This window comes from Pelobates fuscus, chromosome 3, assembly GCF_036172605.1.
Source record: "Pelobates fuscus isolate aPelFus1 chromosome 3, aPelFus1.pri, whole genome shotgun sequence".
Taxonomy (NCBI): domain Eukaryota; kingdom Metazoa; phylum Chordata; class Amphibia; order Anura; family Pelobatidae; genus Pelobates; species Pelobates fuscus.
In genome coordinates, this window is record NC_086319.1 from 164336957 (window position 1) to 164355967 (window position 19011).

Below are 19011 nucleotides of genomic sequence, written 5' to 3' on the forward strand. Positions count from 1 at the left end.
GAGGGTGGCAGCATCCACATTACACAAACTTTTTAAACAAGGCGGTTTGGGGATACCCCACCTTGACACATACTACTCCGCATCGCTCCTTAGCCCACTTATCATGGCATTCCATCAGGTGCCAGCACCGGAGTGGCTCACAATAGAGACTGCATACACAGAAGGACACAACATAACTACACTGGCATGGATACCACGCCTCACTAGACCCAAATATAAAAATATGCTACCAACCACCAGGTTAACTCTGTCCATATGGGACAAGCACAGAATCAAATCATGGCCATCAGCACACCCGTCACCAGCCATGAAACTCCAAGCTCTCACAGCCCTCATACCCCAATTCAATGCAAAAGAGTGGGCCACACACGGAGTCACATCCCTCCATCAAATAGTGGAAAATGGCAAACTAGTCTCATTCGCATACCTACAGACAAAATACCAGGTGCCAAAAACCCTAAACTTTACATACATACAAATAAAGTCATGGTTTCGCAAACACCACCCCCCGGACACTCCACTCAGGCAGGACCGGCAATTATCAACCACTGAGCAATTGTGTATACAAAGCAAATTTCCTACAAAACTTATTTCTCAGTTGTACCACACGATCATCCAAAAGCTATATATAGCAAAACCCGCTTTCATCTTAGCCTGGGAATCAGATCTCAATATACAATTGGAAGAATCCCAGTGGCTCCGCATATTCACAGCAAATAAAAACTTGACATTATGCGCCACACATATAGAAATGTCCAGGAAGTTGCTGTTGCTGTCCAGGAAGTTGCTGTCCCAACCAAATTACGGCATATAAACCCTCAATCCTCAGGAAAATCTTGGAGATGCAATGACCAACCTGGTATCACATACCATATATGGTGGACGTGCCCGAAAATCACAACATTCTGTACGCAAATATCGCAGTTGATAACAGACACCACTAAGGTGATCATGCCCCCTCGACCCGACCAATATCTACTACAATTACTCCCACAAAACACAACAAAAACTACAAAATACCTAACATACCATATACTTATAGCGGTTATACAAACGATAAGTAGAAACTGACTATCGAACCACACACCAACGTTGACGACATGCACCCAAATTATAGAATCTTCAAAAAAAATATGAGCTCATGGCTAGGAAGACGAGACCTATACAAAAATTCTGGGTGGAGGCCTGGGAGTTGTGGGATGAATATAACAGAAACACAACTCCAACTAACGCACGTCTGGAATGAAAAACAACTATAACTGAACCATGAACACCACTCACCTCAACATATATCCCTTCCCACCCCCTCCCCTCTCTCCCTCCTATATTCACTATCCTTCGTTATACTATATTATATTGTGTATTAAAAAAGAGTTCAGCACAATAAACCCCTACATGAAGTAGGATGTTACAAGTATACAATCTGCCGAAAAACAGAAAAATAGATATGTTTGATATGTTAAAACTGCCAACATGGAACAATGTCTGTAACAACATGTAACAACACAATGATAATGAACGGTATGCACATGCTGTAACTTTGTACAACCCCAAAATTGCAAATAAAAAAAATTAATTAAAAAAAGACGTAGCCGGGGGGGCGGAGCCAACAGCCGAACTGACTGGTCGCATCTCAAGAGAGCTCCGAGACACATAGCAGTGATTTAAGCAGAATTTGATTAATTTACCCCACAACACAGCTACAAACGTTCATCTGTTGCAGCAGGAGACCCACCGATGGGCAGGAAAAACAAAAAAACCGACCTGCCCCGGCCGGGCGCCAGCATAGGGGATCTGTGGCAGCGAGCATGATGCGCGCCACGGCCCGATTTGGAGGCCTACATGGACGACTTCGCAGACTCAGACGAAGGTCTCTCAGAGCCTGAGGAGACAGGCCTACCCGCCATGCAGGCCCTGACACAGCCTCAAGCGAAACCGGACGATGCCCCGGTTACAAAGGCTGAAATGAGGGAGCTGTTAGCGAAGCTCCGCAGTAACATCCAGGTGGATATGGCGGAAATTAAAAGGGACATACAAGGCCTAACACACCGCATGAGCACCGTGGAGCAAGATTGCCGCACCCAATCGAGGCAAGTGTCCATGCTCCAACAGGAGGTGAAAACGCTACACCTAACACACCTGAGACTGGAACAGACCCTGGCGACGCTAGAAGAGCCCAAAACATAAAGGTTAGAGGGGTAGCAGAGACTGTCCCTGAGTCTGAACTCCCCCACTTTTTCTGGCGTTTGATTAGCAAGCTACTCCCACCGAAGCAGGCCAAGGGGGTTGTACTGGACAGCATGTTCAGGATCCCGAAATCACCCACGGCACCACAGGCGGCACCCAGAGACTTAATTGTAAAGTTTCAAAATCGACAGGACAAGATGGCGGTAATGGCCGCTGCCAGGAGTAGCGCGCCACTAGCCTTTGAAGACATGGCTCTATCGCTGTACGCAGATCTATCAAGAGGGACTGCGGCATGGCGCGCAACTTTACGGCCTTTCACCACCTTGCTCCGCGCTCTCAATGTGAAATACCAATGGCGCTCCACACACAAGCTTCTGGTGACTCAAGGTGCACATACCTACCATATTACGAACCTACAGGAGGCAAAGTCGCATCTCGTCGCCTTGGGCCTTCCACAGGACTCACTGCAACAGCCCCGCACTACACCCAGATCCCACGAGTGGAACCCGGCTACCGCAGAGACCTTTGTCCCCAGAGACATGGCCCGCGCTACACGGACAGTAGCCCCTACCTGAGCTCCCCTGTAGAGAGCGCCCACAAAGCGTAGCGCTGTCTTGATACCGTTCCACAGTTTTGTTATTATTGTTTGTACTTATATTTGGACGGGCCGAGTTGACCACTACACAATTACCCACCTACCGTACCCAGGAGCACCGACCCGCAGGCCTACACGAGACTCTCAACTCGCCTTTCCCGACTAATGGCCGACCGCTGAGTACCTTGGCGGGAAGACCTAATCTGTATGAGTGGTGATCACTCGAGACACGGGCTGAATGAAAGGCACAACGGGACCCTACGGGACTACTAACCCCTACACGACGACCCCCACACTCACTGAGGATATTACAGCTGCACACTTCCAACAGGATAGTGGACACTAAACGTCTGGAGTGCATTCACTTTTTGGTTACTTTACTTACTGCTTCCCTGAGTTGATTTATTTAATTTTACAGGGGTACACTAAGAAGTAGAGCCGTTCTCACCCGTAGACCCCACATACCAACCCCCCCCCCCTTATTTACTTATTTTGTTTTCATGAGCAGAATACACGGGACGCAAATTGTTTAGTTAAAACGCTGTTCAAAAGTACAGAATTTACTTTAGGCAACACCTTAGGGGGAGAGGCTACTAACCCACGGCTGATTAACCCGGAGTGGCTAAGCTGCACAGCTCCACGGCTATTACTGTTTATCCATTAACACGCATAATCTACAAGTATATGACCCCTGTTTGGTTACTGAGTTTGTTAATACGCTGATTAAGCATGCTACTGTGGCTGAATGCGCCCGTTACACTCTGCACACCTAAATGCACACACAAGTAACTTTCTAGCTCGGCCTCGCACCCTCCCCTTACTTGCAATGGTGGCGAACCCGAACTACGTTGTATTGTATACTATTATGTAGGCGCATGCTGTCATAACATTTCATGTAAGACTGACTCGTTTCTCGCATAGACCACTGGAAATTTTATCAGGGCCCCACAGAGACAAAACAACCACCTACTATGATCCTATAGGATATTGAGTAGAAGGCCTCCCACTACGACTCTAGCGAGTTATAATATTGTACAGTTTGTCATGCTCACATCTTAGCTAGGCCACATGACCTTACGAGCAGCGAGTAAACCTGAATGTTTAATATGTGTGACATACTCTCTTCTTTCGGGTACTGGGCGACAACACTCTGCAGGGCCTATACACGACGTAAACTGAACGCCACAAGCAGACTCACAAGCGACCTAAAGCAATCAGGGTATAAGCCAGTTGTATTTCATACCAGCGAGGTTGTAGATTGCACTTAATTTTTGTATTATTTCTCCACTATTGTTATTATTATTTTGTTTAATGCCTCTGATGGTTGCCATGATTTGTCATATTGTTGCTCACGGTCAGGGTTATGGAGTGGCCGCTTTTCTCCTTGGATACCCTTCCTCCTTGGATATCCCTCCAAAATGGCAAAGCTAGCCCTAACGTGTAACAGCTGTTCAAGCTTTCTAATACACTACGAGTTAAACATGTTTATATATATATATATAAAAAATAGTGCATCGTTCTACACTCTGTCTTTGAAATGTGCATGTGGAGTGCCTTTGGGGTACCACGTGCCTGTATGTTAACATCATATGCACTACAAAAATAAAGAATTAAAAAAAAAAAAAAAAAAATCCTATAAAAAAAAAAAAAAGACGTAGCCTACTGACATGGAAAGGAAGAGACAGACTTGCTATGTAATTCCATTGATACATGACACCTCCAAAGCAGTTGAATATTTCAGGGTATGTACATTTTTAGCTTAGAATTAAATACCATTGACTGCAGCAATCAAGCCTCATGCTATGCTGAAGGTGAATCTAATTTATTTTTTCATATACTGATGCGGGTAATAGATACCATTCAGATAATAAATAACATTTAACTATTAAACCTCATGATGTCACTTATTTACTCCTTACAAAAAATATGTTGTCTGAAATAGAATCTACATTATTTAAAAGTTGATACAAAGTTCTATATAAACAATAACTGTGTGTATACATTTTTTACTTAACTGGGATTGATACACATTCTATATAATATGTAAAACATTGTCATAAAACAGTCAACACAAATCTCCTAAAATCGGAGTAAAATGTCAAAAAAACAACCATCTACTCTCGTCCCCTTATCCCGCCTACCTCCTGGCATCAGCTCTATCCCTCTTGCTCTACATCCTCATCCCTTTACTATATATATCTACCCCTCTTACCTCACCTGTCCTGTATTCTACTCTTCTTTAACATTATGTTATTCGGTGAAAATAAATTTGGTTCATGCAATGTGAAGATATACAGGTAATGCCTAATAATAGATGCATGGTTCTGCTACAATGCTATATCAATGTATACCAAATAAAAAACAGAGCTAAAAGATGGCGCTAAAACTACCAAATAAAAAACAGAGATAAAATGTATACGTTATGTGAAGTCAGTGCTACAGAACTTGTTGTATATTGTACGTATCTGTTGAACCAATGAAAATTGTCAAATTGAAAAAAAAAACTATAAAAAAAGATGCAGCCCCGTCTCCCCCCCCACCCCCCCCCCCCCCCCCCCTCTGAACCGGTGGTGATGATCCCGGTCTACAAACCATAGCTCCACTGATATGCTGTAACAAAGCAACGCTGACAAGCGGTCCCAGAGGTACTTCTAAATGGCCGCCGCACCATGCTCATCTGACACAAATGGGGGGAAGTGGGATGTGTAGAGAATGCTAACTGAGCTATTTGAATCATTCTTGGCAAAGCTGGCAGCTCGCATGCAGACCGCAGCTCCTGACACCAAGGCTGACCACGTACCTTACAGTCCAGTGCCTCCGGACAAACTGTCCAGAACACCAGCGCTCAGAGACACCCATCTTGAAGCCAACTGTGCACAATCCCCACATTGACTATATATGGGCTTCGTGGACTGTCGAGCTGCTCAGCTACTGCTGTTTTGCAAGCTATGTCCCCGTGCAGTGTGGATTCTCACTTACCTGTGTGCTATCCTGCCTGTTATGGCAGTCTCTGATGTGAGACTCTATTTGGCTCATAAAGGATATAGGCTAATCTGCATTTCTCCACCTTCTCTGCCTACAATAATCTTAGCAGTTAGGCCCTTTTTATTTCAAGTTCTCATTTACTTTTTTTGTTATCTTGAAGCAGTATTTACATGTTTGACACATTTATACCATAATTTTATATGGGGCCTTCTGGTGATCTTACTGCTTTGCCGTGTTATGTACGTGACCTATACTCCTGTTAATTACAAAATGGATGTGCCATTTTGCATGTGACGGAACTCCAGAACTCCAACCGAGTACCTCCGCCAAGTCCGCTTCCTTGTAGCTATCAGGGACCCTGGAGTACTTCAGACCCAGTCACCGAAGCTTGACTGGGATCACTGAGACCAAACACCAGACGACACTTGGTGAAGGTTAAAACAACCACTAACTTTAATAGACATAGCACACACAAGTACGCCTCCAACAGCCTCATTTACAAACAATTTGGTACACATGTATGGGCAGAGTAGAGTTCCATTAATGTAGCTTAGTTACACCCCGCCCCACACAATACTAGTACTTCATCAAGTTAACATTTTTATGAAATACTCACATTAAAGGACCACTATAGGCACCCAGACCACTTCAGCTTAATGAAGTGGTCTGGGTGCCTGGTCCACCTAGGTTTAACCCTTTTTTCTATAAACATAGCAGTTTCAGAGAAACTGCTGTTTATAATAGGGTTAATCCAGCCTCTAGTGGCTGTCTCATTGACAGCCGCTAGAGGCGCTTCCGCGCTTCTCACTGTGATTTTCACAGTGAGAAGACGCCAGCGTCCATAGGAAAGCATTGAGAATGCTTTCCTATGGACTGGCTGAATGCGCGCGCGGCTCTTGGCGCGCATGCGCATTCAGCCGAGGAGGAGGAGAGTCCCCCGCCCGGCGCTGGAGAAAGAGGTAAGTTTAACCCCTTCCACCCCCTAGAGCCTGGCGGGAGGGGGATCCTGAGGGTGGGGGCACCCTCAGGGAACTTTAGTGCCAGGAAAACGAGTATGTTTTCCTGGCACTGTAGTGGTCCTTTAGCTGTGTTGGAATGTCACAGAAACCCCAATGCAGTCAAAATATGCACTAAAACAAAGTATGTACTACATTGCCCTATGCATATTCCTAATGCCTGACAAAACTTGACAAAAGGCTTTCACCTATTATAGCATAAACCCAAATTAAATGAGCAATTAAATGTGTCCTCTTGGAATAAGATGCATTTTTGAGGTTTATAAGTGACCTATAAGTAATAATACTTTCACATCACAAACATATCATCGAATTTCCAACTGCACAAAATTCCAAAAGACAGAAACATATGAATGCAGATCTTTCATTCTCTTTTGCAGCTGTTGTAAAACATTTTGTTTTAGAAAAACACATGCTAAGATAAATTTCAAGCCATCAGATCATATTCTAGATTTTCAGACAGAAGCTTAACAGTCTAATGTTTAAATACACACACAAATCACATAACCTAGGGACATTTGTAATTCAAATACAAATATTACATCTTATATATCTGAAAAATCAATACTAGCATTACAGATAAAAGAATAAACCACAATTAGAAATTAAGCAAACAATGTGAGCAAGATGGCTCATTTATCTTTTTTTTTTTTTTTTTTTTTTTAAAGAAATGTATATTTCCTGGCTAATCATGGCAGCATCACTCTTGGGTAGCTCATCCCCCAGCCAACACAGGAGAGGAATAATAAACTAATTAATCAGACTATAGGTATAAAGGTCCCTCTTCCCTTTATAGCCCAGACTTTTTTCCTGTCCTCAACCAGACAAACAGGAATTTTATTTTTCCTAAAAAAAATTGTTTTTTTGGCCTTCCTGAGTTTCCGTGGGTATACCAAACGAAGTTCAGCCTCTCTTCGTTTGAAGAACTCAGTAATCAGCCTGCACAGGCAGGACTAACTGAGTTAGGCTCAGGATAAGACCTGAACCACTACACAAAAGAGATTGAACCCATATCATTATAATACTTATGGAGAAAGGGGTTGGTGAGTACCTTAAAAATTTCCCATACAAAAAATACCCCCTGCCTTTTTTTCCATCCATCTTCGTAAAATGCCTCTAACGGCAGCAGTTTTGGTGAAGCCATAAATATACTGGAATTCATAGATTACTCTCAAATCCATTGACTTATCCCACTTTTAAGGATAGGATTGACTAACTGCTGGGCTTAAAGTTTTGTAATAGGGGATAACTCTCCTATCTTTGAATTCAGGCAGCAGCATCATAGAAACATAGAATGTGACGGCAGATAAGAACCATTTGGCCCATCTAGTCTGCCCAATTTTCTAAATACTTTCATTAGTCCCTGGCCTTATCTTATAGTTAGGAAAGCCTTATGACTATCCCACGCATGCTCAAACTCCTTTACTGTGTTAACCTCTACCACTTCAGCTGGAAGGCTATTCCCTGCATCCACTACCGTCTCAGTAAAGTAATACTTCCTATTATTTTTAAACCTTTGCCCATCTAATTTAAGACTGTCCTCTTGTTGTGGTAGCTTTTCTTCTTTTAATTATAGTCTCCTCCTTTGCTGTGTTGATTCCCTTTATCTATTTAAATTTGTCTATTATATCCCCCTGTCTCGTCTTTCCTCCAAGCTATACATGTTAAATTCCTTTAACCTTTCCTTGTAAGTTGTATCCTGCAATCCATGAACCAGTTTAGTAGCCCTTCTCTGAACTCTCTCTAAAGTATCAATATCCTTCTGGAGATACGGTCTCCAGTACTGCGTCCAATACTCCAAGTGAGGTCTCACCAGTGTTCTGTACAATGGCATGAGCACTTTCTACTGCTAATACCTCTCCCTATACAACCAAGCATTCTGCTAGCTTTTCTTGCTGCTCTATAACATTGTCTGCCTACCTTTAAGTCATCAGAAATAATCACCCCTAAACCCTCTCCTCAGATGTTGAGTTTAGGACTCACCTGTGTATAAGGGTTTGGCCATTCTCTGCCACAACGCATAGCATGCTTCCATCGCAATGCGCAAATCCTGGCATCAAAAGGGATATTGCGTCAAATTTTATACCTGGTTTGGCTCAATTTCTGGGAGCCCAAGAGCTGTCCAGCTGGCCACCTTTGGGCTCGCCGGGGGCAGGCAGGTGGGCGGGCTGCGAGGGAGCACTTTCCCCTGAGCTGTCTGCTCAGTTCCCTCGCGCGACCCGCGATAATGGACGTCATATTCCGGCTCCCTGCATCAATCTGCGGCAGAGAGCTCAGGGGAAAGTGCTCCCTCGCCGGCCGCCCGCCTGCCTCCCTGCCCAGCAGCCCCACTGGACCCCAGGTGAGAAATCCACCCAGCTATCTCAAACGTAGGGAGGCTGGGTGGACTTAAATTTCAAAAAAATTATAATATTAATAATAATTGTGAGTGTGGGGAAATGTGTGTGTTAGTGAATGTGAGTGTGTGTGTGTTAGTGAATGTGAGTGTGTGTTTCAGTGAATGTGAGTGTGTGTCAGTGAATGTGTGTCTGAATGTGAGTGTGTGTGTCAATGAATTTCAGTGAGTGTGTGTCTGTCAGTGAATGTGTGTGTGCGTGTGTGTCGGTCAGTCTGTGTGTGTCGGTCAGTGAGTGCGCGCGTATGTCAGTGAGTCCGAGTAAGTGTACGTCTGTCTATCAGTGTGTCAAATCAGTGAGTGTGTGTATGTCATAGTTTGTCAGTGTATATGAGAGTGTGTGTCTGTCAATGAGTGTGTGTGTGTCTGTCAATGAGTGTATGCATCTATCAGTGAGTGTGCGTCTGTCAGTGAGTGAGCGTCTGTCAGTCAAAGTGCGGCCTTGACAGGAAGAGGTGGGAGAAATTTAAATTAGGGGGGGGGGCCCGAGCACCGTCCTGCCTAGGGCAGCACAAATCCTAAATACACCACTGGGTCCAGACATGGAAAGTACAGAGGGGGCCCACAGCAAGCGCAAACTTACCTTCCCAGCAGCTCCCTTCTGCTCCCCTGTGTAAATCTCGCGGCCAGCGTGCCGTGCGGAGCATTGCCATGGTAACCCTGGCAACGCTCTGACGGCCACGGGACTCACAAGATTTTGTTTTGGAATTTTCAGATGAAGAGGAAGAGGAGTCACAGCATTCTCCTAAATCCTGGGATGTTAGGTCCATTGACAAGCTGATCACACTCTTGAGAAACACCTTAAGACTTTAGGAAGAAAGACCTGATTTGCAGGAAGCTGACAGTTATTTTATATTGACAGTTATTCTTCTCATATTCCTGAAATATCACTTCTGATTTAAAGTCAACCAGACCTACTTTTCCAGTCCACTCTGCGATCAAAGAAGTTATATTTCAGGAATATGAGAAGAAATCCAATTTGAAGTATAAGATCTCTAGGGTGTACACGTATGCCTCAGGTGACTGTAACGCTTGGGTTTCCATACCAAAAATCGATCAGAATGGCCAAAAGAACAACCTTACCAATTGATTCAATGGCATACCTGAGAGAGCCGATGGAGAAACAGTTAGATGCAAACCTCATAAAAGCTTACTTGTTTTTGGGTTCAGCTCTACACCCTGCAATAGCCCTGACTACTTTACCCAGAGCTCTCAAGGTCTGGCTGGAAAACCTTGAAGAAGATATTGAGAGGGGAGTACACAGAGAAACTAATGGCTAATGAGTTTTGCTCGGAGGCGTCATTGGATATTACAAAAATGCTGGCAAAAAGTATGGCATTGACAGTAGCCTCAAGAAGGGCTCTATGGCTTCACTCATGTGGTGCAGACTACACCTCCAAGGCCTCACTTTGTGGTCTCCCATTCCAAGGGGATTTATTATTTGGAAATGTATTGGACCAGGCCATCCAGAAGGCAGCCGACGGCAAAAAAGCCTTCCTACCCCAGGAGAGAAGAAAACCATCCTCTTTTTCCTGAAGAAATAAGAGGAAGTTTTACTCTCTACATCCACATCATCTAGCGGCAGGGCAAGATGCCCTGTCACAACAGTGAACCTTCGATCTGGGGTATCCCTCCTCTACCAATGATACATCACTTCCTGTGCAAAGTTTGGACAGAGGGAAGGAAGGTGATCCCGATATGGCCAAGGAGGCCCTGGTTCCCTTTGCTGATCAAGTTGAGCCTGACAGACCATTGTCCTCTACCTCTGAGATCGGACCTTCTGAGTCAAGGACCGGTGTTTCATCCCAATCCGAAATTTCTGAATTTAGGGGCATGGCTTTTGAAAAGGAGAGATTGAAGACGATGGGTCTCTCTGAAGCTGTGATCAACACCCTCTTAAAGTCTAGGAAAAGATCAATGTCAGCGTGTTACCACAGAGCTTGGGATACATTCAGTGGCGTACATACCAGGGTATGTATGCACTGGGCCAGCCTCTTCTCTTGGGGGGCCCAGGAGCCGGCCACCTCCGGGCCCCCCGCGGCTGGCCCTGCTTACACCCGGCGGGCAGTCAGGCTGGCCGGTGCGTGAGGGAGCTCCCTCGCGCACCGCACTGATACCGGAGCCGGAAGATGACGTCATCTTCCAGCGCCGGTATCAGTATGCGGCGCGCGAGGGAGCTGAAGAGGAAGCACTCAGGGGAGAGTGCTCCCTCGCGCACCGGCCAGCCTGACTGCCCGCCAGGTGACCGGCCCCCCAGGAGCCCAGCAGCACCACTGGACCCCAGGGAATCCCCTCAGCACTCCAAAAGGTAAGGAGGCTGGGGGATTAAATAAAAAAAAATGTGTTAGTGTGTGTGTGTGTGTGTTAGTGTTACTCTGAGTGTTAATGTGTGTGTGTGTGTGTGTGTTAGTGTTACTGTGAGTGTTAGTGTGTGTGTTAGTGTTACTGTGAGTGTTAGTGTCTGTGTTAGTGTTACTGTGAGTGTTAGTGTGTGTGTGTGTGTGTGTGTGTGTTAGTGTTACTGTGAGTGTTAGTGTTACTGTGAGTGTTAGTGTGTGTGTATGTTAGTGTTACTGTGAGTGTTAGTGTGTGTGTGTGTGTGTTAGTGTTACTGTGAGTGTAAGTGTTACTGTGAGTGTTAGTGTGTGTGTTAGTGTTACTGTGTGTGTTAGTGTGTGTGTGTTAGTGTTACTCTGAGTGTTAGTGTGTGTGTGTGTTAGTGTTACTGTGAGTGTTAGTGTTACTGTGAGTGTTAGTGTTACTGTGAGTGTTAGTGTGTGTGTGTGTTAGTGTTACTGTGTGTGTTAGTGTGTGTGTGTTAGTGTTACTCTGAGTGTTAGTGTGTGTGTGTTAGTGTTACTGTGAGTGTTAGTGTTACTGTGAGTGTTAGTGTGTGTGTTAGTGTTACTGTGAGTGTTAGTGTTACTGTGAGTGTTAGTGTGTGTGTTAGTGTTACTGTGTGTGTTAGTGTTACTGTGAGTGTTACTGTTACTGTGAGTGTTAGTGTGTGTGTTAGTGTTACTGTGTGTGTTACTGTGAGTGGTAGTGTGTGTGTTACTGTGTGTGTTAGTGTTAGTGTGTGTGTTAGTGTGAGTGTCAGTGAGTGTGTTACTGTGTGTGTCTGTTACTGAGTGTGTTTGTGTTAGTGAGTCTGTTTGATGTCTGTGAGTGTGTGTTTGTCAGTGAGAGTGTATGTTTTGTAAGTGAGTGTGTATGTATGTCTGTCGCTGAGTGTGTCTCTGTCAGTAAATGTGTGTGTCTGTTAGCTAGTGTGTATGCGTCTGTTCGTGAGAGTGTGTGTGTGTGTCTTCAGCACTTACCTTTCTCCATGTCAGGGTACCTGAAGCCTCTACCTCTAAGAGAGGTAGAGACTTAGAAGTTTATCCGTCCGGACGGCATGTCTCCTCGGTTCCTCGCGGTTCACCCGGTCTTGCTAACGCCGGCCGCGAGGGAGCCACTTCCTTTTATAGCAGGAGGCTCAGAGGCCGACGTCATGACGCCAACCCGGAACGCCCTGTCACTCAAATCTGTGGAGACGAATCAGGACTCGCCGGAGGCGTGTCTTCTCTCCCTAACCAGCATACTTAACAGTGGCTATCTCATTTACTCATTGCCCTGTCGTGGTTCTAGTCTGCCTAGTCATACAGTGCTCTGATATTCTCTTGCCTTTTGGTTCTGACCCGGTTTTGGTATTTACTCTCCTGTCCTTCTGTTATCCTTGACCCGGCTTGTCCCTCGCTTACCTGTCTTCTCGTTCCCTCGACCTCGGCTTGTCTCTGACCATTCTATTGTAGTTTTACGTTAAGTCCGGCCATTCTAAGGACCGGTATACGTATCTGCTACTCTTTGTACTCTGCGTGTTGGATCCCTGACCCGATCCTGACATTACGACAGGGCCATGGATCCTGCAGGTACAAATTGTCAGCTTGGTTCTCCTGATCCTAGGTTTGACGCCATGGATCATAGGATGGATCAGATGGCTCTAGCACTACAGGCGCTACTATCACGTCCTATTAATCCACCTGAGGAGATGCGTAATACGTCTGCTTCTTCTGTGGGTTCAGGACTAGAGGTAGCTAATGTAGGTGCTTCTTCCCGAGTTACCCCACCTGTACGTTATGCTGGTTCTCCTGAGAGGTGTCGGGGGTTTTTGAACCAGATCAGTATCCATTTCGAGCTACAGCCCCGCTCCTACCCTACTGATAGGGCAAAAGTGGGATTTATTATTACCTTACTCATTGAGAAAGCTCTGAGATGGGCTAATCCGTTGTGGGAGAATGATAATCCATTAGTCTATAACTATAATGCCTTTGTAGCTGCTTTTAAAAGAACTTTTGATCCCCCTGGCAGGAGGGTCAATGCAGCCAGATTACTGTTGCGCCTTAGACAAGACAACCAAACACTTGTGGATTACGCACTAGAGTTCAGGTCTTTGGCGGCAGAGGTAAAATGGAATGAACAGGCTTATATAGACGTATTTTTAAATGGATTATCCGATGTAATACTTGATGAGGTAGCGACAAGAGAGCTTCCCGAGAACCTGGAAGACTTAATTTCCTTTATATCTCGTATTGACGAACGTCTAAGGGAGAGGCAGAATACTCGAGATAGAACCGGTAAATCTTCCTTTAGACTAGCACCATCTTTTCAAATTTCTGAAACCCAGACTCCACAGGTTTCAGAACCTATGCAGTTAGGCCTTACTCGTCTGTCAGAGGAGGAGAGACAGTACAGGAGAAGGGAGGGGCTATGTATGTATTGTGGAGTCAGAGGTCATGTACGTTTGAGCTGTCCCAGTCGTCCGGGAAACGCTCGCACCTAAGTTTCTCTAGAGGACAGACCTTGGGTGTTTCGATTTTGTCCTCTACTCATAACTACAAAGAACATAGACTCCTATTACCAGTCTCTTTAACTTGGGAGAAGGGAACCTTAGAGACTATGGCATTGATAGATTCCGGCGCTGCTGAGAATTTTATCGACCAAAAGTTTCTCACCAAACACGCTATCCCATCCCAGTTAAGGAAGACACCCTTGGCTGTTGAGGCCATTGATGGTAGACCTTTAGTTGAGCCTGTGATCTTCCGGGAGACCACACCTCTTAACTTAACTACTGGTATTCTACACAAGGAGGAAATATCCCTACTACTCATTTCATCTCCTTCTGTTCCCATAGTCCTGGGATACTCCTGGCTTAAGAGACATAACCCCTTTATAGATTGGAGATCAGGGGAAATAGTTTAGTGGGGCCAGGATTGTCAAGAGAATTGTTTAAAGAAAGTGTCACCTCTCTGTAGTGTCAACGCACTTAATAATGCTACCGACTCTACCAAAGTACAGATACCGTCCTTGTATCAAGATTTAAAGGCGGTATTTGACAAAGGAAAGGCTGATACCTTACCGCCACATAGGCCTTTTGATTGCAAAATTAATTTACTTTCTGGTACTATGCCCCCCAGGGGTCATGTATACCCTTTGTCTACGAATGAGAACTTAGTTCTAGAGGAGTATATTCGTGAAAACCTAGACAAGGGCTTCATTAGAAGATCCTCCTCTCCTGCTGGGGCTGGATTTTTTTTTGTTAAAAAGAAGGATGGTTCTTTAAGACCTTGCATTGACTACCGAGGGCTTAACAAGATAACCATTAGAAACGTATATCCCATTCCCTTGATCACCGAGCTTTTTGATCGATTAAAAAATTCTAAGATTTTCACTAAGTTAGACCTTAGAGGTGCTTATAATTTGGTGAGAATTCACGATGGAGACGAGTGGAAAACTGCATTCAATACTCGATATGGGCACTATGAGTATACTGTAATGCCTTTTGGCCTCTGCAATGCCCCGGCGGTATTTCAGGACCTTATTAATGAGGTTCTTAGGGAGTTTCAAGATGACTGTGTGATTGTATACCTTGATGATATACTTATACATTCCAGGGATATTGAAACTCACCACGGACAAGTCAGAAGGGTTTTACACAAACTTCTTCAGCATGGCTTGTACTGCAAATTAGAGAAATGCAGCTTTGACCAATCCCAAACTACCTTCCTTGGTTACGTGATCTCTGGAGAGGGGTTTGAAATGGATCCGGAGAAGCTCCAATCCATATTAGATTGGCCTTTACCCAAGGGTCTCAAGGCTATCCAGAGATTTATTGGTTTCTCCAATTACTACAGACGTTTCATTAAGGGATACTCCTCTATCATTGCTCCCATCACCAATATGACCAAACAAGGGGCTGATACTAAGAATTGGTCTACTGAAGCACTTCTGGCTTTTAAGACGCTCAAGGAGCTGTTTGCTTCCGCACCAATTTTAGCTCACCCTGATACTACACTACCTTTCCTACTCGAAGTGGACGCTTCTGAGACAGGTATAGGTGCCGTCCTGTCCCAAAGGTTGGGTGTAGATAAACCACTGCACCCTTGTGGATACTTTTCCAAAAAATTGTCGGGTACTGAAAGCAGATATGACATTGGTGACAGGGAACTACTAGCGGTTATAATGGCCTTAAAGGAGTGGAGACATTTATTGGAGGGTACTTTGCATCCTGTTACTATTTTGACAGATCATAAAAACTTATCCTATATTGGAGAGGCTAAACGACTATCATCTAGACAGGCGCGTTGGTCCATATTCCTCACTCACTTCAACTACGTACTCACATATAGGCCAGGTTCTAAGAATTCTAAAGCCGATGCCTTGTCTCGCCAATATGAACCTGCTGCCGTGTCTGAGCCGGTTTTGTCCTCTATAGTACCTAAGTGTAACATTATCGCTAACACTACTCTCAAAGTCCATTCTCCGCTACTTGATCAGATAAGGAGCTTGCAGCATCTGGCTCCTAGACTGACTCCGGCTTCCAAACATTTCGTTCCTCCTGAACTCCAATTGGAGCTCTTACAGTGTCTTCACGAGAGTAAGGTGGCTGGTCATCCGGGGGTTCGCAAGACGTATTCTTTGATCTCCAAGGATTTCTGGTGGCCTTCGTTACGGAAGGATATTAAGGATTTTATCGGAGTTTGTGAGGTCTGTACTAGAACTAAACTACCGCATTCGCTTCCTTGTGGTCTTCTACAACCTCTGGAAATTCCTGACAAACCTTGGTCCTGTGTGGCAATGGACTTTATTGTGGATTTGCCTGTTTCTAAAAGGCACACTGTTATCCTCACCGTAGTCGATAGGTTTACCAAGATGGCACATTTCGTACCTTTGCCTAAACTCCCGACTTCTCCTGAATTGGCGGAGATCTTTGCTAAGGAGATTTTTCGTTTGCATGGGATTCCTTCGGAGATCACTTCTGATAGAGGCTCCCAATTTGTTTCACGTTTTTGGAGATCATTCTGTTCTCAATTAGGCATCAAATTGAATTTTTCGTCCGCCTATCATCCTCAGTCTAACGGAGCTGCCGAGCGCACCAACCAGAAGATTGAGCAATACCTACGTTGTTTTGTTTCCGAACACCAGGACGATTGGGTCGGTTTGATTCCTTGGGCGGAGTTTGCGCACAACAATCTCGTTTGTGACTCTACGCATTCAAGCCCCTTCTTCATGAACTATGGCTTTCATCCATCTATTCTTCCCTCGGTTTCTCCTTCCCAAGGAGTGCCGTCGGTTGATGTCCATGTGGCCAATTTGAGGAAGTTGTGGGATCAGACTCGACAGATTCTTCTACACAATTCGATGCTGGTTAAGAAACATGCTGACAAACGTAGAAGGGCGGCTCCGAATTTTGTTCCAGGCGATAGAGTTTGGTTGAGTACTAGGAATATTCGCCTTAAAGTTCCTTCCATGAAATTCGCTCCTCGTTATATTGGTCCCTACAGGATCTTGACTCGAATTAATCCAGTGGCGTATCGTCTAGCTCTCCCAGCCGCTTTACGCATCCCGAACTCCTTTCACGTGTCATTGTTGAAACCTCTAATCTGTAACAGATTCTCCTCCACAATCGCCCCTCCGCGCCCTGTTCAGGTGGAGGGTCAGGAGGAGTATGAGGTTAACTCCATTATTGATTCTCGTGTCTCCCGGGGGAGAGTACAATATTTGGTTAACTGGAAGGGTTATGGTCCTGAGGAGAGGAGTTGGGTACCACAAGAGGATGTTCATGCTCCTCACCTTCGCAGGGCATTTCACTCCCGCTTTCCATCTCGCCCCGGCTCCTTCCGCCCGGTGGGCGTATCTGAGAGGGGGGGTACTGTCAGGGTACCTGAAGCCTCTACCTCTAAGAGAGGTAGAGACTTAGAAGTTTATCCGTCCGGACGGCATGTCTCCTCGGTTCCTCGCGGTTCACCCGGTCTTGCTAACGCCGGCCGCGAGGGAGCCACTTCCTTTTATAGCAGGAGGCTCAGAGGCCGACGTCATGACGCCAACCCGGAACGCCCTGTCACTCAAATCTGTGGAGACGAATCAGGACTCGCCGGAGGCGTGTCTTCTCTCCCTAACCAGCATACTTAACAGTGGCTATCTCATTTACTCATTGCCCTGTCGTGGTTCTAGTCTGCCTAGTCATACAGTGCTCTGATATTCTCTTGCCTTTTGGTTCTGACCCGGTTTTGGTATTTACTCTCCTGTCCTTCTGTTATCCTTGACCCGGCTTGTCCCTCGCTTACCTGTCTTCTCGTTCCCTCGACCTCGGCTTGTCTCTGACCATTCTATTGTAGTTTTACGTTAAGTCCGGCCATTCTAAGGACCGGTATACGTATCTGCTACTCTTTGTACTCTGCGTGTTGGATCCCTGACCCGATCCTGACACTCCAGCGCCGGACTCCCTTGGCGCTGGGGATCCCTCCGCCGCTCAGCTCCGAATGCGCATGCACGGCAAGAGCCGTGCGCGCATTCAAACCGCCAATAGGAAAGCATTACTCAATGCTTTCCTATGGACGTTCAGTGTCTTAGAATCGCGGAAGCTCCTCTAGCGGCTGTCTCACTTAACCCTCAGTGAAATATAGCAGTTGCTTTTAGCAACTGCAGGGTTAAAACTAGAGGGACCTGGCACCCAGACCACTTCATTGAGCTGATGTGATCTGGGTGTCTGTAGTGGTCCTTTAAGTGTGTGTGCATCTGCATGCACTGGTGTACATACCGCGGTCGCAGGGGTCGCAACCCTGCAACCCCTGCGACCAGGTGCCCGCCACCATGTGTTGCGGCCCCGGCCTGCGCAGAGTAAGCGTGCGGGGGGGGGGCTAACGGATCATTTTTCGCACCGGGGCCCCATAGGACTTTCTACAAGACAGACTTGATAGGGGTCTTAGCCTTAAAATACCTTAAAAGTACAATCTTCAGCTTTGTCAGCTCTTTGCGACATTTCATGGTCTTCGGACCCGTTAATTGCAAGATTCTTCAAGGCCGCATTAAGGATCAGACCGCCCAAAAGAATTGCTCTCCTCCATGGGATCTTTCTCTGGTTTTGGATGCCATAACTGAAAGTCCTTTTTCTCCTTTAGAAAGTCTAAACTCTACTCTGCTTATAAACCCTTATTCCTGGTCGCATAACCTCATAACCTCACATAACCTCAGCCACACGAATTACAGAAATTAAAGACTTCTCTGCAGATGACTCCTGTACCCAGGTATACCATGATAGGGTATGTCTACGTACTAAGCTAGACTTCTTGCCAAAAGTGGTCTCGGAATTTCATCTGACCTAAGAAGTGGTCCTGCCCTCATTTTTTCCTAACCCAGAATCTGAAGCAGAAGCAAGACTTCATAATCAGGATGTTAGAGAGTGCCTGGTTCATTATTTGAATATCTCTAAATCCTACAGGAAGACTGACCACCTATTTTTTCTTCCACCTGGTGCAAAAAAGGCAGCGTTAGCTTCCACCTTAAAAAGATGG

At 45.5% G+C, this 19011-nt stretch overlaps 1 protein-coding gene across 1 annotated transcript in view; it reads right to left on the reverse strand.

Moving 5' to 3' along the window:
• KIAA1549 (KIAA1549 ortholog) overlaps positions 1 to 19011 on the reverse strand; it is a 199140-nt gene that overhangs the window by 136095 nt on the left and 44034 nt on the right. The window lies entirely within an intron of this gene.